The following is a 23,864-nucleotide window of genomic DNA, read 5'->3' on the forward strand; positions in this document are numbered from 1 at the left end:
AGAAGAAGAAGAAGAAGAGACGGCAGGAAAAGACACCGTTAGAATAGGAAGCAAGGAGGAACGGAAAGTCGTTGGAAAAATGGTCGGAAGAGAAGAAAAAGAACGCGCATGCGCGTCCCGATGGTCCGAATCATCGCCTCGGACAATCGCGCCGACAATTCTCCCGGTCTGCCGATCGCCGCGAAGCGATCGGCGAGTCATTTCGCGCTCATGCTGATTCTCGGCCGCCCCGTGAACGACAACGACGTTTGCCGTTGGCGATTAAAAGCGACAATCGGGGGACGAAACAGGAGGGAGGGAGGGAGGGAGGGAGGGAGAGGAGTGTAGCGTGCGGAGCGGGTCACGTGACCGCGCCTCCCGCGAATGCGGATTCCGTGGGAGACGCGCGCGGAAGATCGCAATCCTACCTCAAGAAACGCAGTCCCGAGTTCTCTCTTCGTCTAACAATGGCCCAGACTATGGAGTTAATAATTGCTTTCATGTGGCAATGGTAACAATCTGCATGTGTATAACAAATATACTTAGAACGGTTTCACTTGTGGTATTACGGCTCTCTGCGATAATAAATCATATTTTCATCTGTTCAACTGTTCTGCTGAATAACAAGGTATGTGGAGTATATCTGGATCTGCACAACGCGACCACAACTTTTGCATCGCTTTTCTGCCAAACAAAAGACAATTACTCATATAATTATCGAGGAGCGAGGACGGGGCCGCGGGCCTCCTCGGCGTCGGCGGGCTTCGCTTCGCGGAGCTTCAGCCGCTGTCACGCTTCCGACAGCGACGGAAGCGGCGGAGGGATCGGCCGCGTAAATTCGTCCCGGTGATTCCCCGCGCACGGTCCCCTCCTCCGCGCTCGTCCCGCTCCATCAGAAACGAGAAACCGAGCGCGTCCGCCTCCGCGCCACCTCGCGGATCCCCCCGCGGAATCGCCGATTCTTCTTACGCTGCCTCGATTACGAGCAAATCACAAAAGTAATTGTCCGGAAAGCGGCGCAAAAGTCCCGTCGATGCGATGGACTTGCTGCAATTTAAACACTATACACTTCCTGCTCTTCGTGCCTCCAAAACACGACGTACGGACTTTCGAACAACGACTACTGTCTGCAGTCTACTAGGCGCGCAACGAGAGATACGCAATGTGAATTATCGTTATTATTACTATTACTCTGTCTCTCTCTCTCTCTCTCTCTCTCTCTCTCTCTCGCTCGCTCGCTCTTTCTCTCTGACAAACATTCGTGTATCTCCTCTGTCTTTTCTCTCTCTCTCACACACACACACGCACACACACACATACACACACATATGCGCGCAACATTCTCGCATTCTTACATTCTCTTTCTGCCTCTCTCTCTCTCTCTCTCACGAAAATTGTAAAATTAAAGAACCTGTGGTCCTCTATATACACACTAGTGATTCCCATTTGTTTAATCGTTTAGCGTATACCGAGAAACACACGACAGCGACGCGTAGTATCGCGACGCGCGTCCGCGCGCGATGCATCGCCGGTGTTGTGTTGTGATTATGTGATTTCGATTGATAAGATCGCCGACGCCGGACGCTCGGCCCGGCGTGTCCGTGTTATCATACGAGAATTATTAATAATAATCGCCGCGCGCGTATACATTCCTTTTTGGCTGCTTCTCTCTCTCTCTCTCTCTCTCTCTCTCTCTCTCGCTCGCGCGTCCCAATACTCCTCGTCGCTTCGTAGCGCATATATGTATATATTTGTAATATATATATATATGTATGTATAAACATTTGTTCGTGCACTTGACGCACTACTGTCTCGAAACCATTACGGATTTGCAACACACAGTCACGAGAAAATGCGGAAAAAGTCGTCTAGTCGATTAAGTGCAACGTTCGCTTGCAACGTAAAGCTTTTGAGGGAGAGGTTCTCGCTCGCGCTTGGAGCGGACAGCCAAACGTAAGATCAGTCGATGTGTGTGTGTGTGTGTGTGTGTGTGTATATGTGTGTGTGTGTGTGTGTTACAAGCGCGACCCGCCCGCCCGCATTGCTCTCTCTCTCTCTCTCTCTCTCTCTCTCTTTTACTATTATCGTATTACAAGTACGTATAACATTTTGATTAAGCGACACGCGCCGCGAGTCCTCGCGGGGGGGAAGAAACCGCCTCTCCTTACCGGGAAAGGATCTGAAAAACATTGCGGCGCGTCGAAAAGTCGAGCAATCCCCGCTTAAAGACCGATTTAAGATCAGTTCGGAAACAGTGAAGCCGAGAGAGGAGCGTCCCTAGCCGAGCTCGCGGAGAGCGGATAGCGGAAAACGCAAGCGTAAGGCCCGCCCGCTCTTCAACGGGATAATATCGCAGGGTCTCGCGGAAATCTCCCGCTGACCGAGTCCTTTCTCTCTCGACAGGACGCGACAGCTCTCGCGACGGATGATCGCGAATGTCGCGCGTGTCGCGAGAGACCCGGGAAACGTTCAGCGGCGGCGGCCGGGAAGGAAGGGAAAGGAAGTCGGAAAGGCACGGTACTCGACGGGAGGAGATCCTGCGTTCTGGAGGAACGTGCCAATATATGTGCGAAGTGGAAGAGTCCTCGGCCCGACGCGATTCAGCCGGCGTCGGCGTCGGTTGCGGCGCGTCGAGAATTGCGTATCGGAACTTTTGCCGCGCGACGAGAGCCTGGAGAAACCTGCGTGCGTCGCCGAGCGTGCGGGTGAAATAAAGCGCGTCGGGAGGTGAGGAACGGAAAAGCGACGCCGCTCTTGTCTTGTCTGGTCGCTGTTGTTTCCGGCTTGCTCGCAAAACCATCTTTGGGATTGTCACTTCTTCGCATTGTCTTATCGGTACGTCGGAACGACCTTGAAAATTCGAGTCATTCGAGTGTAGATGTTTTATTACTATTATTATTATTTATTGTTATTATTATTATTATTATTATTATTATTATTATTATTATTATTATTATTGTTAATGTTACTATTAATATTATTGTTATTGTTATTACTAGCATCGTTATCGTTATCGTTATCGTTTTTTATCGTATCATTATTATTCTTTTCTCTCTATAAGTCACACTGAATTACGTATTTCTTCGGTAGAGCGTGGAAGATGCCTGCAATGTTCGGAGCACCTGTGTGCGCGCGCGCGCGCGCGAGACAATCTATCGTAATTTAATTACAATGCGTACACGACGTATGTCTGCGTGGTGTGATAAACTGCGGCGACACTTTTTCTCGAAGGTAAGTGAAGAAAGAGAGTCGACCGTGATCGTCCGGTCGTCTGATCCCCGTGGCGTCGCCAAGAAGTACGTCTTCCTGAAGTACGCATATACGTATCTCTCTCAGCCTTCCCTTCCTCTCTACACCTACATACGTATATACATACGCGCGTGTATGTGTGTAACAAGTGATCGCCTGCGTGACACACTCGTCGCGGCTCGTATCCGTTTCTTCTCTCTTTTTCTCTCGCTCTCGCGACGCGCGAATCCTCCGTCATGGCGCTGGATTCCCTCGCTAATTACTCGAATCTCGCGCGCAAGTCGAGGCGACGCGACGCGACGCGACGCGACGTTACGCCCGCTGAGATCATGGCACACCGCTACGTATTAGTCGATCGATCATCACATTGTTTTCGTCGTTTTGCACGATATATACCCGCTAGAGTCGTTAGAAAAATTATATCTATCGTATCTGACTTTGCGTATACCGAGAGCGCGAGAGCGCCCGTTAATCGCCTACGTGAAATCGATACAGCCGGCCCGAGCGCTCCCAATTTCGTCACAAACCAAACGGAAACGAGCGGAAAACACGCGCGCGCGCGCGCACACACATATACATTTTTGGAAAAAATATATTTCTCGTCGGAGCGAAAAGCAACGGGAGAAACGGGACGACTACTGCGAATGCGCGCGCGCGCGCGCGCGCCTGTTCGTCTCGGAAGCGCGCGGAAACCGAAAGCAAGAAACCGAGATGCGCGCGAGTCGCGTTCGTTGTGTCACGTGAAATCGTTTAAGGCGCCGGGAAAGCGAGAGGCGGTCCTCCTCCTCCTCTCCGGCTGAGGTTACCTCGGGCTTTGATTTCGGGCTCGACGATAGTCTGATAATTTGTCGCGCTTCGCTTCGCTTCTTCCTCTTCTGCAATTCGGCCTCGTCGAGGCGAACGCCTTCTCTTGCGTCGTGCCGACGCAACCGGCGCGGCGGCACGCGACGCTCCAGCGGGAGAACTTGCCGCTGGAAAGTTCGCAGAAATCAAGTTCCCTCATTGGACATCTGCCGCGCTCTGATTAGCGTCCGGCAAGAAGCGCCGGAGCCGTTTCGAAAGCCGATTTATACACGCCGTGAGCGTCACGCACGCCTCGGCGCTCGCTCCTTGGAGTCTCCTGCGAGTCCCCTTCAAGCTCGCGCGCAGGATCGAGGATCATGCGCGCGCGGAGAGAGAGAGAGAGAGAGAGAGAGAGAGAGAGAGAGAAACGTTCGCTCGGACACGAACGACTCTGCGATTCCGACTGAAAAGATCGGAGGTCTGGATAATTCGGGCCGAAGTCTGCCAACTTGAGTCGGAATCTCTAGGCCGCCCGTGTCTCGCCAGAAAATTGTCCCTTTCAATCAAACATTTTTCTCTCCCTCTCTCTCTCTCTCTCTCTCTCTCTCTCTCTCTCTCTCTCTCTCTCTCTCCCTCTTCCGAATAGGTGACCCTGGTCGTAGCGCCAAGGCGCGCACAAACCGGCACAACAGCCTTAACGTTCAGTGCAAGGTTACTAGCATTTTCTAATCGCGCAAACTCCTTTCTAGACATTAACATAAGACTCCGCCACTGGGACAAGTGTTTCATTTCGTCGGGATGATCGTTCCCTCCGCTTTGAAGAACCGACAAATCCGTCGGTCGCGCGCGGAGACTCGAGAAAGTCCGAGAAACCGAAAGTCGCGAGTCGCCGGGTAAGAAAATCCAAAATAAACCGGAAGCAACGGAAAATCTCGATCGATCGGTCGACAACAGGCCAATGTCGCGGAAAAACCCTACACCCAAAAAAAAAGTGATTTCTCCCGTAGCTCTCATATTCCGAGCGAAGCCTTTAACAGCAAAAAGGATTCCTCTTTCTCGATAAAGCGATTAAAGTGAAGTGAATTCGTCTAAAATTGATCAGATATTATTCTGTTTTCCACTTCTTTCAAGAGGATTTCCTCTTATATATCGATGAATTTTCCTCTTATGTGAAGGGAAATATGTCGATTTGAATGTCCGCTTCTTTTGTTCAGTCATGCTCTACCTCCAGGCATGAACGAGAAAAATAATCACACGCTCATGGGTCAGAATATATGGAAAGCTTTTTGAAAAAGGTATGTTATGAATAATATATTCTTTCTCTCAACGATGTTTCATACAAATGGTTATGACGAACATCTTTGTGGCTATAAAGGTCCATAACAAGACTGATTGGAAATTTATTCATTATGATGATCTTATTTCATTCGTGCCTGTTATTGTAGAACTGCTGCCGGAAGTATATTAATCTACAATATATATTACTTTCCGCTATACATGATGCAATAAATTTTCTCAAATTAACCGGTACGACCAGTAAGAATAAAGCACAGTAAGAGTAAATAGTGATCCTCTCGCAAAAAGATTAACCAATCCGCGTGCAAGAGGAAATTTCTATTAAAATCAATAAGATTTGCATTGCGCGTGCAACACATGTGTGTAATCCCGCCAACTTTAGGAATAATGTGTTCATAACAATATTCTCCTCTTAATCCTCGAGGAATCCTCTCGAGGCCCTGACATAAGAAGAGAACCCTCTCAAATACCCGATCATTCCGCTTGTTCCGAAATCACTTTCTTCCGAGTGTGTAATCGCGCGCGGCAGGCATTATCGATGATTCCTCGCGATCCAGACATTAACACGAGACTGATCGGCGATTAACAAGAAATCGGTATCGCGGCCGATGGGGAGATCCCAGTGACCGAGTCGCACGAAATGTCGAGGCGCCCCCGGCCGCGCAGGATTCGATCGAGCGCGCGTCGGCGTTCGCAGGATGGAGGAGAGAATTGCATAAAGGAATGCGCGCGAGCGCTACGCGTGCTACGCGCCCTCGAGACGTCCCTCTCTCCTCGGTGCCTCCGCCTCCGTATACCTTCGTCGTGTGTCCTCCGCCAGTCGCGCGCGCGCGCGCGCGCGGGTGATCCTCGCGCGCTTTGCGCGATCGCGGCGTGTTTACCACGCGATCTAGCTATCGTCTACCCGCCGCTCGGAGACGTCGCCTATGCGGCGACTTCAGACTTATGAATCACTCTGTAGTATGTCGTTACTCTCCTACCGCTCCTTGCCGACACTCCGCTCCTCCTCCTCGCCCCCCCGCCCCCGCGCCGTCGATCCCCTCGGCTCTCGCCGAGGTCCTGCATCTCCTCTCAGGTTTATTTCCACTCCTTGAGAGAGGGCCCCTTCTCGAGCTACCGGCCGCGATGCACAAAAACGGTCAGACTCCGATTCGAAGGTCGACGAGCGTTTCATTGGCGTAGCAGGTAGCTCTACTACGATCAGAGAGAGAGAGAGAGAGAGAGAGAGAGAGGGGGGGGGCGGGGGCGAGAGAAGGAGCGAAAAGGAAGGAGGCAGCGGAAGGAAGAGAGAAAAAGGACATTTAAAACGGGTAAACAGACGAGGCTCGCGAGTGCGCAAGTGCGCGGCGCTCGCGCGAAAACAAAGGTGCTGCCGGCGGCAGGTGGTCCACTCGCAGGTCGTCGTATCGTCGCGGGAGGGGGGAGGAGGCGACGCGCGAAATCCGAGATCACGGCTCGCGTTTCCGTGGAATCGCCGGAAAGTCGCCGTCGTCGTCGACAGGGGTCCGCGTCTCCCGCGGACGGATTCCGCTTCGTTCCGGCTCGCGAGATCGCGCGGAGGAGGCGGTGGCGGCGGGAGGGGAGGGAGGATGGGCAAAAAGTCGTGAGACACATCGGATTGTGCATGGCGAGGCGCGCGCGTCCGCGCTTGAATTAGCGAGACCGATGGGCGCGTATCGCGATAATAAATTTCACGATGGCGTTGCGAATAATGCAGCGTTCCGGACAATACGCAATTATTCGCTTTAGCGAACAACAAGCGCGCCCGCGCGACAAAGGAGCGACGGCGGATCGCTCGATTGAAATAATAAACGCGCCGACGCGCCGCGCCGCGACGGGGACGGAACGGGGGGACGGGAGCGGGACGGGACGCGACGGTGTCAATTTTCGCGTCCGACTCGCGAACTTCGAGATACGGTAAACGCGTAAACCGGCGGCGGCGGCGGCGGCGGCGGCGGCGGCGGCGGCGGCGGCGGGGGGAGGGGGTAATAAAACGATTAACGTTTGCGGCGCGTTTTGCGAGAGCGATTAACCTGTTGCTGTTGGTTTATTCAACCCGTCTGGAATTGGGTGAGACGAAACTACAGCGACCTGGCGAACTAATCTACTAGTATGCAAACGCCGCCGCCGGCGCTCCGGGAGAGTCCTTTGCATAGCCTTCGCATCGCCCGGCCCCGGCCCCGGCCCCGGCCCCGGCCCCGGCCCTGGTCCCGGCCCGACTCCGACTCGCTCTCCAAACCCGGCGACTCGTAATAACGGCCACGAAGAGACGGTGGCTCGAGTGACCGCCACCGCTCGGCGAGCCGAAGGCTACCTAACGCGCCGGGCCGATCTCGTCGTCGTCGTCGTCGTCGTCGGAGACGCGAGTTTCACTTCCGACGCTGCGGCGTCGGAAAACAAACAGAAACCAAGTGCGAAAATTGCGGTCGGCGATTATCGCCTCGCGAAGCGAGAGCGGGAAAAATGTCTCGATCGGAGGTGATGCTCACCTCGATGGAACGGATGAATGGTCCCTTAGGATGCGCCATCTTCACGTCGGCGAGCGCGTCCGGCAAGGGCGGACCGGTGCGCACGCGCGAGGCTGACCGTCTGATCCCGGCGAATTTCGTCGTGCTTGTTTAGATTTCTCCGTTATGTGTTGCATAATCCCGTGACCGGGTCCTGCGGCAGGAGCAACAAGAAAGGGGAAAAAGAGCCAGAAAGAAAGGATAGGGAAAGAACCGCGAGAGCGCGCGCGCGGGCACCGTGAGGGCGGGCGAGGGAGGCGGAGAAAGAGACAAGAAAGAAAAACAAAGTCGGCGAGGGAGAAAGAGACCGAGGGAAAGAAAAAGAAAAAGAGAGAGAGAGAGAGAGAGAACAGGAAGTGGCTTGCGTAAAAAGAAAAGCCCCGGTAGCTCGTCCGCGAGCGACCGGAGCGCAGAGCGGAGTGGAGTAGTAGGCCAAGTGGCAGAAACTTCCTCGCGCGCGGCTCTCTTCCCGAGATCAAGAGAAAGAGAGGGAGGGAGGGAGGGAGGGAGGGAGGGAGAAGGAGAGCAAGGGGAGAACGAGAACGAGACACAGAGAGAAAGAGAGTGAGAGAGAAGGACGAAGGGAGAGGGCTAGAGCCGAGAGGGAAAGAGAAACAGAGAGAGAGAGAGAGAGAGAGAGTGAGGAGGGGGGAGGAGGAGTTGAGGTACCTTTTATTTCGTTTGAGGGAGTAACTGTCAGCCGGGCATTTCGCCGAGACAAAATAAAGTATAAAAGGGTTGTGCACCGGTGCAGCGGGTGAGGTATACGCGGGCTGCACGAGACACGATGCAGCAAGAGCTGCTGGAGGTGGTGAGAGCACGATCAGTAGCGGACTCAGCGCGCGCGGAACCCCCAAGTGCGCAAGAGGAGAGATCGGCTCGAGCGGGCCGGGGAGATCCCGGCGAGCGTGTCGAGCGAGAGATCGTGCCTCTGATGTTTCCCGCTCGTCTGATGTTTCATCTGACCGACGGATGTGATAAGCGCGCGCGCGCGACGTGAATGATAAGGCCGGGGAACGCGGGGCTCGCGGCGGAAGAGCGCGTTTGAAAATTGAAGCAGCCGGCGGAACGCCGCACGCGAGAGGACGCGCGTTTCCGCAAGCGGGCAAGTTCCTCTCTGGACGATTGAGCTCGCGGATGGAAATTCGCGGATCATCCGGCGAAGCGACGGACGGGCCCTCTCTCGAAAACGCGCGTCTCGCGCGCCCCTGTTTAAAAAAAGATTCGCCGCTGATCGCCCGGCCCGGGTCTCCCCCTCTTCCTTTCTCTCTCTCTCTCTCTCTCTCTCTCTCTCTCTCTCTCTCTCCCTCTCTCTCCCTCTCTCTCTCTCTCGCTTTCTGCGTCTCCTCTGCATCGCGCGTCTCCCTCCGCATCTTCGCGCCATCCTCCTCTCTTTTTCTCCCACGATATCATCACCCCCCCTGCCCGCCCGCGCCTCCGCTCGCCCGTGCCCCACGACGCTCGCAGACGCTTCTGGCAGACGAGACGCGTTTTGTTCTCAACTTCCTCGATCGCGCGCCTTCCGCGCTGCGAATTATTCGGCGGACTCGCGCGGGGACGTGCATCATACCGCGAGGAAAAATCGGGCTCGCCGAATCTGCCGGCCGCTCCTGCTCCTTCTCCCTCCTTCTTCTTGGCGCGAAAGAGTCCTCGCGGACGTTACTCGGCTGCACAATTCCGCCGTCGCGGGGATCCCGCCGACGTGGCGCGTCGTTCTCGCGGCTCCTCCGCCGGCCGAGTCTGGTGGACGCGAGTCAGAGTGCTCTTTTCTCGGCCACGTTAATCCGGCGACATCTCCGCGGATTAATCCTCCCGCGCCGCAGCTCGGCAGCGGCGACGACGAGAGAACGGCCGACTCGTCGCCGTGCGGCAATTCCGAAATGAGCTTCCCGGTGCTTCCCCGCCGCGAGCTTTTTCATCCGCGGGGGATTCATCCACGGCGGTCAACACCTGTACACGCGCATACACACACACACACACACGTACGCGGAGAGAGACGCGGCCGTAGATGCAATCGGCGCGCGTCGGAATGTTTTTTTCTCCCTTTCTCCTTTTTCTCGAGGATCCTTCACTCGTTCTCGCTCAAGAGGAATTTCGTTCACGCGGCCGACAGAGAGAGAGAGAGAGAGAAAGAGAGAGAGAGAGAGAGAGAGAGAGAGAGAGAGAGAAACGCGCAGCGGGACAGACGGAGAGACGAAGAGAAAGAAAGGAGAGAAAGAAAAAAAGACAGACGGAGGGGGGAGCGAGAAAGGGAGAGAAAGATAGAAAGAGACAGGGGGGAGAGAGAGAGAGAGCTCCTCCGAAGCGCCGCGCCGCACCGCGAGCGGGGCTCCTCTCGCCATGGCCGCCACGCTCGTAAGAGCCGTCGCGACGGTTGTCGTGCCAAGTTCATGAACCTTGAACCCCGCTTTTGCCCGCCGACTCGTTCCGAGATGCCCGCGTGACTGGCGATCCGACGGTGATTAGGTGTTTTCGGCCGAGCTCCTAATGCCGGCCGGCGCGTCGAGCTGCTCGCGCCGCGCGGAATTCGCTAAATCCGGAGACGGGCCGCGGCCGCGGCGACGCGGCGCGGTGCGGCGCGGCGCGGCGCGGCGCTCGCGCCGAATCTGAAATTCCAATGTCGAGGACACCGCGCGCGCGAGGATGCAGGGAGATAAATCGCGGCGACTTTTTTCCGCGCCGCGCCGTGCGCGCTTTCGCGTGCTTGACCTACGTAAACGCCGTCCGCGTCGTCTCCTGCTCAAGAGGCGAGTCTGAGCCGGGCCGAGCCGAGCCGAGAGAGCTGCGGCGACGCCGCGCGACCTCGAGAAGCGCGACGCGAGAACGTCGCGAAAACAATGACGTAAGACGCGAGGGTCGCAGTCCCGTCTCGATTCGACCCCGGTGCATCATCTCTCTCGCCGCGTCGTCGTCTCCGCTCCCCCACCCCCATCTTAGCCTGCCGCTCTCGTTATCGTCGTCGTCGTCGTCGTCGTCGTCGTCGTCGTCAGTGACGACGATCGGTCGGCAAAGTCGAAAGAGCGCTTCATAGGAAGCCAGGGACCCATCCTGGATCCAGGATCACGCGACGTCCCCGCCGCTGAAAGAGGACTCGCTCCAATTGGCACGGTCGATCCTCGCAAGGAGGACGCGCTTCGGCCGAGACGAGACTCTCGGCCGTTTCGAAACGCCGCGCCGTCGCTGCGCGGTCTCTCCCGAGACGAGACTGTGAGATTGAGAAACGCTGGTCGTGGGGAACGAGACGGGCCGGCTCAAGGCCGCGCCGTGGTCCCACTCCCCCGCCAACCACCACAAGTCCGAGTCAAGGGCGTTTCTCCCACCTCGAGTCGAGACCGGAGTTATGAGTCGAGGAGAGACCAGAGAGGATCTCGTCTCTCTCATTCTCTCTCTCATTCTCTCTCTCTCTCTCTCTCTCTCTCTCTCTCTCTCTCTCTCCCTCCCTCTCTCTCTCTCTCTCTCTCTCTCTGTCTCTCGCCTCCGCGGTGTCGTCCGGGCCCCTCTCGCCCGCCGGAGCCTCCTCTCTCTTTATCCATCATGATTTTGCCTCCCCCCTCCCCCTCACTTTCGCCTCGCGTGGTCCATATAGCGAGCGCGTAATTCTCCCTCCTCTCGGCCCCCTTCTCTCTCTCTCTTTCTCTCTCTCTCTCTCTCTCTCTCTGTCGTGCTCTTCTGCTACGTCTCGTTGCCGATCGCCGTCTGTGTTTTCACGCGATGACGACGATGACAACGACGACGATGACGACGACGACGACGACGACGACGACGACGACGACGACGAAGATCCGAGCGAGCCACGTCGCGAGAGGCACGATCGTACGGTCATTGTGCGGAACGCCGCTCTTACGAGCCGTCGCGAGGCGACGCACACGCGCGCGCGCGCGGTTATCGGCTGGATTCGATCCGGTGAGGTCAGATTCTGGTGTCATAGACGATCTATCCGCCATCCGGGCCGATTCGAGACTACACGAACGCGATAAGCGACGTGAGATACGTCGCTCGCGCGCTGTCGGGGAGCGACCGCGGGGCCGGGAATTAAACCGGTTAGCGCGAGCGAGCGGCGTTCAGGATCCAATTTTTCATGCGTGCTTTCGAATGATTCAGAAAGATCCCGGGGACCCTCAGCGGCATAAAAAAATACCGAGAACCGGGAGATCCTGCGAGTGAGATTTTCATCCGAATCGAATACGAGCGGCGCGGCGAGGAAGACGAGAGGCAGTCACGAGAGAGAGGGAGAGAGAGAGAGAGAGAGAGAGAGAGAGAGAGAGAGAGAGAGAGAGAGAGAGAGAGAGAGAGAGAGAGAGAGACAGCCGAGCGGCGATAAATGACAGGAAAGAAAGGAGCAGAAAAGGAGAAACGTCAAGTCTCCGGAGCCGCGACGCGGATCGGAAGTCCTCGGCGCGCAATAATTTCCTCGCTCGCCGCGAGCGCGCGAGTTAGCGCTCTCGGCCGCTGGATTCTCTCCTCTCTCGGCCGGTCAGCATTCTTCATCTCTCCGCGAGCCGAGTCCCAACGGGTTTTCGGGCATGCATGATGATCCATCATTCTTCGCGCCGTTCCGATACCGCCGGCTCCTTGTCCTTCGGCGCGCACGCCTGCATTTCGCAGCGCGCGAGTGCGCGTCGGCCGACCGGCTCTCTCTCTCTCTCTCTCTCTCTCTCTCTCTCTCTCTCTCTCTCTCTCTCTCTCTCTCTCTCTCTCGGCCCGCTCTCGCCCCTCCGCGCGGTAATTAGCACCGGAATTAATAACCGTATTAACGGCCTCGTATCCGCGCGAGGCCCATTGTCTCGCGCAATGACACGGCGACGGCGACGGCGACGGCGACGGCGTGCGTCATCGGACGGTGCGAGACGCACGCTCGTGAATGAGATTTTCTCGGGCGCGCGACAGCTGGCGCTCTGAATTTCTCTCTTTCCGCCGAACGCTCGGCACCTCTCCGCTCTCGCTCGTCGGGCTTTTCCTCGTCGCGAGAGCGCGGCTTCCTCGGCGTCGCGAGGAATCTCGCCGCTGCCGGAATAAAACGCAGCGCGGGCCGTTTTGCAATTTTCGGTGCACTCGCTCTCTTGCATCACACGCGGCCCGACCACCAGGACGACGACGATGACGACGACGACGGCGGCCCAGCGCGGCGCGGGGCTCCTCCATTCAAGGACACAATATTCAGAAACCGAAAGTGCGATCACGCGAAAATCTAACGTCTCGCCGAACCGGTCTAACCGGATTCGGCGTTGTACGGCTGGTTAAGATGGTACGACCGATCGCGGTGAGCCGCGTAAACTCGTTCCTCGTCATTTTTGGCAATAACTACATTAACCGCGCGCCGCGCACGCGAATCGAATTGTCGTCTCTCTCTCTCTCTCCCTCTCTCTCTCTCTCTCTCCCCCTCTCTCTCTCTCTCTCTCTCTCTCTCCCTCACCGTGACTCCGTGACCCGGCCCGGTGTCGGAGGTCGACGTCTCCGCCGCGCCGCCGCGAAGGGCGGCGATTAGCATCGGCGAGAGATGAGCGGCGATGGACGCCGCGATAAGAGGAGAGAGTCGATGGCGCCCGCGCGCGCTGACGCAGCGCCGTCGTTTATCGTTGTTTCGTTTCGATTCTCCAGCTGGAGACCGCCTTCCCCCTCCCCCTGCCCTCCACCCGCCCTTTATTAATCCGTCTTATTTATTCGCCGACATTGCTCTCTTCCGCGTCCGCCCGAAATTCGCCGGAGGTTATTCCGCTTCCTCGGCATCGGCCGATTCGGCGCTCCTCACCGCGCCGGTAACGCGGCCGCAATTGCGGCACTTTTCACTCCGCCTTTCCTTTGACAGGGTGAGCGCGAGAGCGCGCGCGGCTCTCTTGGCTATCTCAATTTGATCTTTTTACAGTCTTCGTATAGGCGGGATTCACTTGTGCGCCTGTGGTCGTGAAGTTGGAAAGTCAAGTGCAGTCGGGCAGCTTCTCGCAGACGACAGAGTTTCTCAAACACGCCGGGGTTCCCCCTCTCTCTCCCTCTCCCTCTCTCTCTCTCTCTCTCTCTCTCGCTCCTTTTCTCTCTCGCTCTTTTTCTCTCCCGCCGCCCCTCGTCCTCCTTGTCTTTCTCTCTCTCTCTCTCTCTCTCTCTCTCTCTCTCGCTTCTCTTTCTCCTCCTTCTCCTGCTCCTGCTCCTCCTCCTCCTCCTCCTCTCTCTCTCTCTCCCTCGTGTGTTTATAGGCCGCTCAAACTTTTGCATCGATCGAACGTATTATAGCTTAACAGTTCTCCAGTGAAGTACGCTTCAGATGATCGCCTCTCGCTTCCCTTCGAGTAACTACTTAAACGCTCCGTTTTCGCTGCCGCGCAGGAGTAATGCAAAAAGTAGCGGACAAAAGTGACGACGTTATTTCTCGCATCGGCGAGCGAGCCCCGAGCAGCGCCTTTACATCTCTCGCATCCCCTTTATTTGCCCCTTTACCCTCCCCCCGCCCCGCCCCGTAACCGGGCGAGACACGCACGCGGAAACCTGCCGATATCCTCCGAGTAATGGACGGCGCGCGGCAGCGTCGTCGTCGTCGTCGTCGTCGTCGTCGCCGCCGCTGTTTGCGCGTTTACAGTTGGACAAACGAAAGAGAGATCCCGGCGAACGCCGGAAACGTCGTCGCCGTTCTTCGCCGGCGCGGGAAACACAAAAGGACGCGCGAAGCCGGCGCGAAGAGGGCGGCGCGATCACGGCTGTAATCCGCGTCGTCCCGCCGAGAGTCCTAATTACGATTACACATCGGGGGATGGAATCAATCGCCGGCTACGAGCCGGAGAGCGAGCGGCCACGTCTCTCCCTCTCTCTCTCTCTCTCTCTCTCTCTTGACTCGCGACTCGCCGAGAACGAGGACGGCCGGCCGGCCGGAGCGGCGAGTCCCGCGAGGACGCGCGCTCGCCGGCGCCGCCGAAGCGAGAACCACTGGCGGGATGAACGTGCTCGCATGAACGAGAGCAGCGAGTGGCTTCTGTGCGCCTCGCCTCGCCACGGCCAAGATTTTAACGTACGATTCTACGCGATAGAGTTTAGCGGGATAAGAGCGCGGCATTTCGCGCGCGCGCGCGAGCGCGTCCATCATAAGTGCTCGCGAGAAGTGGTCGCGCGCGGGTTGCAAGTGCGTTGCAAATAGCGGCGGGTAAATAATCCAAATGAAGGCTGCGCGTTCTGGTCGGGACGAGCGGCCGCGCCGCGCCGCGCGAGGCGGGCCGTTTCCGACGGCCGCTCGAATTTACGACGACGCGCCAGATTTATTCGCCGCGCGGCCGATAAAGCGGATCCTCGCGAGCGAGCGCGCGCGACACACCGAGAACTAGGGTTGCCAACTGCTCGATTTTTACCCGGACTGTCAGGTTTTCAGAAGTCTCGTCCAGTGTCCGGCTAATAAGTCCAACTGGACGTTATATGTCCGGGTTTTAAGTTATATATCCAGTCAATGGAATGAGAGTTCAGATTTGAGCAACGTTTCTCCGTTTCGAGCGTCTACAAACGATCGCGAGCGCCGCGAAGAGCCCATCCAGTAGATGATCTGCCGATCCGTCATTCCGTATATATTAAAAAAGTAATAGTTTATTATTTTATTCGATCAAATCTTGTGTATAAAATTGTTTGGAAATTAATATTGTAAATAAATTCTTGTCATATTTTGTATTTAATGTAACGTTATGATTATTATTTCCGTCCGATTTAGTCCGGTTTGGGTTTGTTACCGAAGAGGAAATGTCCGGTAATTTTAACTTTTGGACTTGGCAACCCTAGCGAGAAGCCTAGGCGGAGAGCGCGCGCGGCGATTTAACGATCCCTCTCTCGCGTGCGTTTCGGAAAATGCGCTCTCGCGAGACTCGGAGGTCACCGAAAGATCGGGGGCGCGCGGCGACGATCGGCGGCGGGAGGAAAACGAAAGTCCCCGCCGAGCAGAGGCCGCGGGTCGAAAAAAGCGGGGCCATTTGTTTTCGAGCGGGCGAGCGAGCGAGCGAGCGAAGACCATCAACTCTCCGCTGCGCGGCGCGGTGCGGCGCGGCGGGGCTGAAACAAAGCGATAAAACGACGCGGCCGGGGTTTACCGAGACATTGTGTTTTTCATTACGGCACTTTCTAATTGACGTCGATGCCGCCGACGAAAACGAAAGTGCGCTCAAGTTATGCAAGCTCGGCTCGAGTCGAGTCGAGTCGAGTCGGGGCCGCGCTTTTACTTCGTTAACATCGCGAGATTGTTTCCTTCCTTTGACCGCGATTCTCGGTTAAAAGCTCGCCCCGCCGCGGGAAGGGGAGGCGCGGCGGCTCTTATCGCACAAAGGGATTCCTTCTCCCTTCCTCCTTGTTCCTCTCCCCGCGACGTTGCGTTTGGATTTTTTTTATCGAATTAAACGCACGCGCGCCGCGCGGTAACGCGCCGAGACGTGTCTAATAATCGTAATATCTCGGTCAGGACACCGCCGCCGCCCTCGCGGGGCTTGGAGGGGTGCAGCAGGCAGGGGGAGTAGCAGAACGTAACGGAAAATAATGAGGGTGTTGCGTTTGCGAAGACATGCGCCTCCTCTGGTTTTATTCTGTAAATTTTATTCGTATAAAAAAGTGAAAATGAAAAACAGAACACGCTCGGGGCACGGACGCGGGGCCGTTTCGTGACGAACACCCACACACTTGTTGATTAATATAATATATATACGTACGTAAAAAAAAATATATAATATATATACGAGAAGCGCGTTGTGGCAGAGAGTCACGGGGGATGTACACGAGGGGGGATGAAACGGAGCCGGGACTCGTTGGAGAAACTGTATCGGAAAACGAGAGACGGGGACAGACGGACAAACAGACAGAGAAACGGGAGGGGGAGGGGGCAGGGAAGAAGAGTGCAGGCGAAGGAGAGAGAGAGAGAGAGAGAGAGAGAGAGGGAGAACAAAGGATGTACACGATATACATGGTGATATATCTTTGGGAACTGCCGGTTCGAACAGAATCGGACCCGCGCCGCCGAGACACTCGTCAGTCACAAAATATATGAGACGAATCGATTTCTTTCACTCTCTTCCCACTCCCTAAATTACTATTAGGAACCTGGTTCCGCCATAACGTTGCATCTACTCGCGGTGCAGCGAAAAGCCCGCGCCCAGATCCGGCCGAGTTAACCCGTTTCCGCGGCGGCCGAGACCGAACCCTCCTTGCGGTCGATCCGTCTCCTCCTCCTCCTTCTCCTCCTCCTCCTCCTCCTCCTCCTCCTCCGCTGGGCGAGAGAGACTCCTCAACGACGAGGCGAATATTAAAATCATTGCGGGAAAGCAAACAGGTTAAATCGGCCGTTACAAATGATAAATCAATATCGCGTCAATTACCCGCGAACAATCAACGCGATCTCTCACTCTCGCTCTCTCTCTCTCTTTCTCTCTCACTCTCACTCTCTCCCTCTCTCTCGGTAACGCAAAGCGGACGACGCAAACTTAAAGGTAGAAGCGCATACGCGGGCGGAAACGGCGCGAGAAACGAAACATAACGTAACGTAAGCGCGGCGATATCCATCGATGATGATCGCTCTCGATCGTAACGTATCGATTGACGCGCGCGCGCGCGCGGGCGAAGGACGAAAGGCGCTTCGTCCTGCAGGCACGCTATCCGCAGTAGCTGGTAAATGGACGGCGCTTATAATCGGCCGGCATTCCCGCGGAAAATATCCCCGCTGTCTGTGTCGGGAGCCTGCGCGCCGAAAAGGTAACATCATTCTCAGCAATTTATCGTAACGTCAAACATGAATCAAGAGGCATACCGCCGGCAATATAATTAGGGAAGTTGCGCCGCGAATAAATTTGCATGCGAAACGACGAAAAACGAGGTGAGGTCGATCTTGGCGCAGTATTTCGCTGCTCTCGCGTATATACTTGTAAATAATGGTATATGCATCACCGGCGCTTGGCACTGCGTGATCTCTATTTCCTTTACAACTGCGATCGTGCAAGTTACGTGTGTGTGTGTGTGTGTGTGTGTGTGTGTGTGTATGTATACATATATAAATCTATATAAATAAGACACGGGCTACACGTGCGTTGAAAACGTGGCGCGGGCGGGCGGGGGCGCGATTTTTCTGCGCCGCCTTTTGAGAGTAAATCTCGCTTCGCGTTCCTCCAGATTGGCCGCGAGAGGCAAAAACGAGCTTCGCGGCGCAAGCGGCGTTTAATTCCGCAGATTGCGAAATTTGCAATCGCCCGCGACTCGCCGTCGTCCTCCGCGGCCATCGACTCTGCTTGATCCGCGGAGCGCGCAGGACCAACCGGGCGCGCCTCGGCGACGCTGTCAACGCAGCGCGGCGCGATCCTAAGTATACTTATGCGCATCCTTGAAGAGACGAAGGAAATAAAAGTAAAGAATAAAAAAAAAAAAACATAAAATAAAAATAAAAAGGAAAGAAAAACGTATTGCACCTGTATCGGCGTCCGCATCCGCGAAAGGGCTTCCTCTGCCTTTTCCGTTTCTGTTAAAGCTCAATTTTGAGAAAGCGAGATCTCTGTTTCGCGCGAGGAAAAACGGGAGAGGTAAAAAGAGAGGGAGCACTCGTTCGGATTCCCTCCTCGCTCGCGCGCGTCCCGGTGTTTTCCCGTCTCCCGACGTGGAAATTAACGTTCCCGCCCGTGGAGATTCGTGCGCGAGGTCTTTCTCCCCTGCAAAAAACGGCGGAGGAAAAGGAAAAATCGATCGATCGAGAGAGAGAGAGAGAGAGAGAGAGAGAGAGAGAACGAAGAACAGGAGAGAGGGAGGGGGAGCGGTCGGAAATTCGCTCTGCGAGACACTCGGCCGCGGCCGACGCTCCCGAAGCGTCGAATTCGGCGTCGTTCCGCAAACGCGTTTCTTCGCTTCCCTCTACGCCCTCCCCCCCCTCCCCCGACACGTGCTCGTCTCGCTTGTACCTCGGGTGGTGCACGATGGCATCGTCGTACGCACGAGTGACATCAGCATCATACCTCGCTCGAGTGGAAGTCGAAGCTCGCACTGTGTACCACCCCGTCGGCAGGGGAGGAGGGAGTAGAGCGAGGGTTTCCTCAGCTCCCCCCTCCTCTCTCTCTCTCTCTCTCTCTCTCTCTCTTAAGCCGATAAATCCTTGAACTCGGATCTGGAAGTTCGGGAGATACGCAACTTGGCGCGGAGCGAGTTTCCGTCGGTTTCCCCTTTTCACCTCCCCCAGCCTCCCTCCCTCCTCCGAGCTCGTCGTCTCCTCGCGGAGTGTCTGAACGAAATGAGTAGAAATAACGAGTACGTAGAGAACGTCGGATGCGCCACCCTGTCGGCGGGGCACGGCCCGTTCGGGGCGGCGTGGGCGCGCGCGCCCTGAGTCTTACGAGAGGAAAGAGAAAACAATAATAATTTACATATATATCTTTAGGAAATATATATATATATATATATAAGGCTTAAACCTAATCTATGTTGAGCATTCGGTGAACGACGAGGGTGACGCAGCCTCGGTAGTGGCGTAGTAATAGCGAAGCGCGCGCGTTTGCCTCATTCTCCTCTCTGCGCGTCTCCGAAAGCACACGTCCGATCGCGAAGGGAGGAAGTAATTGTAGGAGGAGGACAGGAGGGGGGGGGGAGAAATATGTGTAATCGAGGGGGAAGAGACAAGGTATCGCTGCTGTGTCGTTTCTCTTCCTTTACGTATACGGGATACACGATGGCGCGCGCGCTGCCGAGAGCCGCGAGACTCGTCGCGAGCGTCGCTGCCTCCGCGGAATTTCGTCGGGTCGTCGTCGATGATGACGCACGAGGAAAACCGATCGGCCGGCCGGCCGCATTCCGGAAACGCAACAAGTGACGAACAAACGAAGGAGAGCCGGCCGGGTGACAGACGAGGACCGTTATTGCAAAATAGTAAATCGATCGACGGCCACGTGGCGACTCTCCTCCGTCTTTGATACGGAGAGAGAGAGAGAGAGAGAGAGAGAGAGAGAGAGAGAGAGAGAGAGAGAGAGGGAGGGAGGGAGAGAGCGACGACGGCAACGGCGCTCGGCCGAGATAATCGCGATATTCGACTCGAGAAAGCCGGCTGACGGCGGGCGTAATTCCCGACGTAGGATCGTAGGATGAAATTAAGCGGATGTTGCTCGTCGTTAGCGGTCGTTATCACAGTATATCGCTGATTTTACTTAATACACACGCTCTCTCTCCCTCTCGCACTCCTGCCGCCTGCCCCCATCTCTCTCTCTCTCTCTCTCTCTCTCTCTCTCTCTCTCTCTCTCTCTCTCTCTCTCTCGCCGATCGAAATGGCACCGCGCGCAAGGTTCCGACGCGCCGTCGTCTAACCACCCGAACCAGTTTCGCTCGCAGGCAGGGGCGGGATGGCGATATTTTTCGGGGCCCGAAGGCAATAATATTTAGAATACACCGACAAGCAGGCGGCAAAAATCGAAAGAAAGGAACACCCGCCCGTCCCTCCCCGCCCGGTCCTACGTGTTGTCACACACGCGGCCCGTGGAGGACGGAAATACGTGACACCCGTTACATGCGCGTCCTTTTGCTCTTGGAATTAACGGGCCCGGAATATTTGACGTAATCCGCGTGAGGGAATAAAACGATCGCGGGTGAAGAATTTCATGTACTCCCCCCCTTTAAAAATCCGCCCGTCCCTCGCCCCTCCGTCCTTCCCTTATCGCTCGCCCGACCAAACTCGCGCGCTGAGGTCGACGTATATTCCTCGGCCAAGTTATCCCGCGGTCTCTCGCTTAACGCCGTTCTTGGGTTTTCATTAGTTTTCGCTTAAATCCGCCCCTGCTCGCGGCAGCAGTTCGCGACGAGTTTCGCGGTCTCTCTCTCTCGCGCGCGCGCGCGCGCGCGGAACTTAAAGTATAAAGTAACGTCCCTGTCATTCGGCCGGAAAGCAGCTCTCGGCCTCTCTCTTGCAAAGTACATTTTGCAATATGCGTATAAAATATATATTTATATATATAATATATATATATATATATATATATATATATAAAAAAAGAGATTAAACACCAATCCGACATCGCGCTTCCTCTCGTCGTCGCGACACTCGAGTATACGTATTACATATCACACGGCGGATTTTGTGACTGCGAGATTGAGTATAAAATAAGCATAAGCACTAGTAGTCGATTAACAATAATGTATAAACAAAAAACGAGAAAGAACAAAAAATAAAGGGAGGCTCCTACAATGTCGGATATACGAAAACAGAGAGAGAGGAAAAGTCCCGTACAGTCGACGGGATACAGCGTAGTAAAAAAATAAAAAAAAAAAAAAACAGAGGTGATCAAAATATCATACGATGGTACTAGCTAAAAAAAAAAAAGATGCACCATATGCGATATCTCTCTTGTAAACTTAATAATAATATAATAATAATTATAATAATTATATATATATATGTATAAAATAGCAATATATAATATTAATAAAATAATAAAATAGGATATAATGATGCACAATTCGAGTACGCCGAGCAGTAATCGTAGTAGTAGTAGTAGTAGTACTAACAATAATAATAGTAATAATAGTAATAATAATAATAATAATAATAATAATAATAATCATAATAATAAAGAAAACAAATATCTGCACGTTTATCTACACTTTGTCTACAACAGTTATCATCTTCCTCGCCAAATGTCGCATTCCTTCGCTTTACACGATTGTTTAACGCAATATTCGCTTCGATATAACAATTTGTCTTGACTCAGCGGAGGGAAAGAAGATCACGTCGGGAGAGGCGTGTGCGTGCATGTCTCTCCTTCCCTCCCCTCTCTCTCTCTCTCTCTCTCTCTAAGATTGACGTGCGCGCGTATGTGTGTGCATGTGTGCATGTCTTCCATAAATGTACGTGTGCGCGTGTATGTGTGTGTGTGTTTGTGTGCAATCGGTCGCTTCCATGATAACTTTAAAGTACAACCGGCCGCGTGCACGTAAGACCGAGCCCGAGATGATGTCTTGTGTGCTTTTCCCTCCTCTATTGCGGTCCCACCGATCTTTCTCTCTCTCTCTCTCTCTCTCTCTCTCTCCATCTCTTACTCGCTCCTCGAGGAAAACTCTCCCCGCGGCCCGCGCGCTCCGCCGACATTAGCGCGCGGCGTTCGCCCGCGGCGAGAGTTTTGCCGTTCGAGAATGCCGCGCTGGCACCGAGACCTTCGTCGACAAGATCCTCGACGACGGTCCGACTGAAATCGCACACCGGACACAGCAACAAGCGCCGTGCCGAAAACACCGGCCCGGTTGGTCGACGGGACCTCGAGCGGAGGAGAAAGATATCGCCGCGTCTCTCGGTGTTGTCGAAGAAAGAGCATCGAGTGAAACTTTGATTAAGTCGCGAGAGTGCAGAAACAATGCGGTGAGACGTAAAAAATGCAGGACGGTCTCGCGAGAACCGCGAGGGAGTGAAGTTTTCCTCGTATTATGAGTGTCAACGGGGAAAAATGCGAATTCTCAATCTCACTCACTCTCTCTCTCTCTCTCTCTCTGTCTGTCTGAAAAATCGACGCTCGTAAGAACAAGCGTCGCGAATGTTTCCTCAATAACAACTATAGCATCAGTAATAAAGAGGATGGTGCCATTGTATCCGGCGGCACGGGCTTTTTGCTCCGGTCCGCTTGTTTTTCTGGCAATATCAATCGCTAATATATTATTCATGAAAGACAAGAAACGTATCTTGCGCGCGCGCGCGCGCTCGCGCGGACATCGGCATTTATCTGATCGATAAAAATACTCCGCATCCGATAACGAGTGAAACATGCAAATGAGGACAGATGTTCGCCGGTAAAAGTGAATTATCATCGTGCCCGGGCTGACGGTCGACAACCGCGAAACTGCTAGACACACTCGATTACCGCTCAAGAGTGCAAAGAAGAAAGGGGGAAAGAAGGAGGGCAAAAAGCGAGAGGAGAAGAAGAAAAGGCGGGGAAAAGAAACGCGAATACTTTCCACCGTCCCGATTGCACTTGAGAGATCGTTCCTCCCGCGATCGAGCCGCGGCTCGCGAAGCCTTGAGTGATATTGCGCGGGAGGATCGCGCTCCTCCGAGGAGGGATCCTTCGACGCCCCTCGCGAGATATCGTGAGCCATTCGCGCGCGGTATCGCCCGTCGAGCACGTTAAACGCCCGACGACGTGAACGTCGTCGTCGTCGGCATCGGCTCGTCACGATTGAAGAGCGCCGCTCTCGGCCGCGGCAACGGCGAAACAGGCCGTCATTATTAAAGACCGCCTCGGAGTCGCCTCGGCGCGCCTCGCTCCTGTTTCCGCGATCTCCTAATTCCTCTCTCTCTCTCTCTCTCTCTCTCTTTCTCTCTCTCATCGCACACTCTCTCATTCGTTATAGATCCGCCCCGCCGGCCTCTCGACGACTCTCGACGCGACCTTATCGTTTACCGTGTCGGCGAGAAACGTAACGAGCATATGATATCTTCTACTTTTACTTCTTCTTCTTCTTCCTCTCCTCTCTCTTCCTCTCCTCTCTTCTCTACTCTCCCCCCCCCTCCCCTTCAAGGCGTCCCCTTTTCTCTTTCTTTTTACATACGTACGAAGGCATACGGAACGAAAGTCGACGTGTCGAGTGCGACTCGAGCGGGAGGAGGACTCGTCAGGCGTGTCGTAACGAGCACGCTCGCGTTTTTCATCGTCGTGCCGCGAGAACGACGAAAATATTCTCGGGAGTATACTCGCGCTACGTGTGTAAGAATCGCACCCTCGACGTTCGGTAATAATAATACTCGCGAAAATTACAATTCGGCCAGCCGGCGGCGGCCCACGCTGTGCCCCGCTGGCGCGCGCGCTTCCGTCTCCGTTTCTCGATCGTAACTTCGCGTTTGACGCAACGAACGAGAGAAAGACAGCGGTAAAAGACGAACGAACGAGAAAGAAAAGGAAAAAGAGAGAGAAGAACGAAAAGGAAAAAATAAACAACAGCGAACAACCACTACGATCATATCGTCGTCGTCGTCGTCGTCGTCGTCGTCATTTCGTTCTCACGGCTTTCCTCGGCGCCCCCCTCCCCCTCCTCCTATAGGACACGCGCGTTTTATAATAAGTAGATTCTTCTTTCGTCAATTATAATAATTTAATGAGT

The sequence above is a fragment of the Harpegnathos saltator genome, unplaced genomic scaffold (assembly GCF_003227715.2).
Source record: "Harpegnathos saltator strain DR-91 unplaced genomic scaffold, Hsal_v8.6 scaffold156, whole genome shotgun sequence".
Classification (NCBI taxonomy): domain Eukaryota; kingdom Metazoa; phylum Arthropoda; class Insecta; order Hymenoptera; family Formicidae; genus Harpegnathos; species Harpegnathos saltator.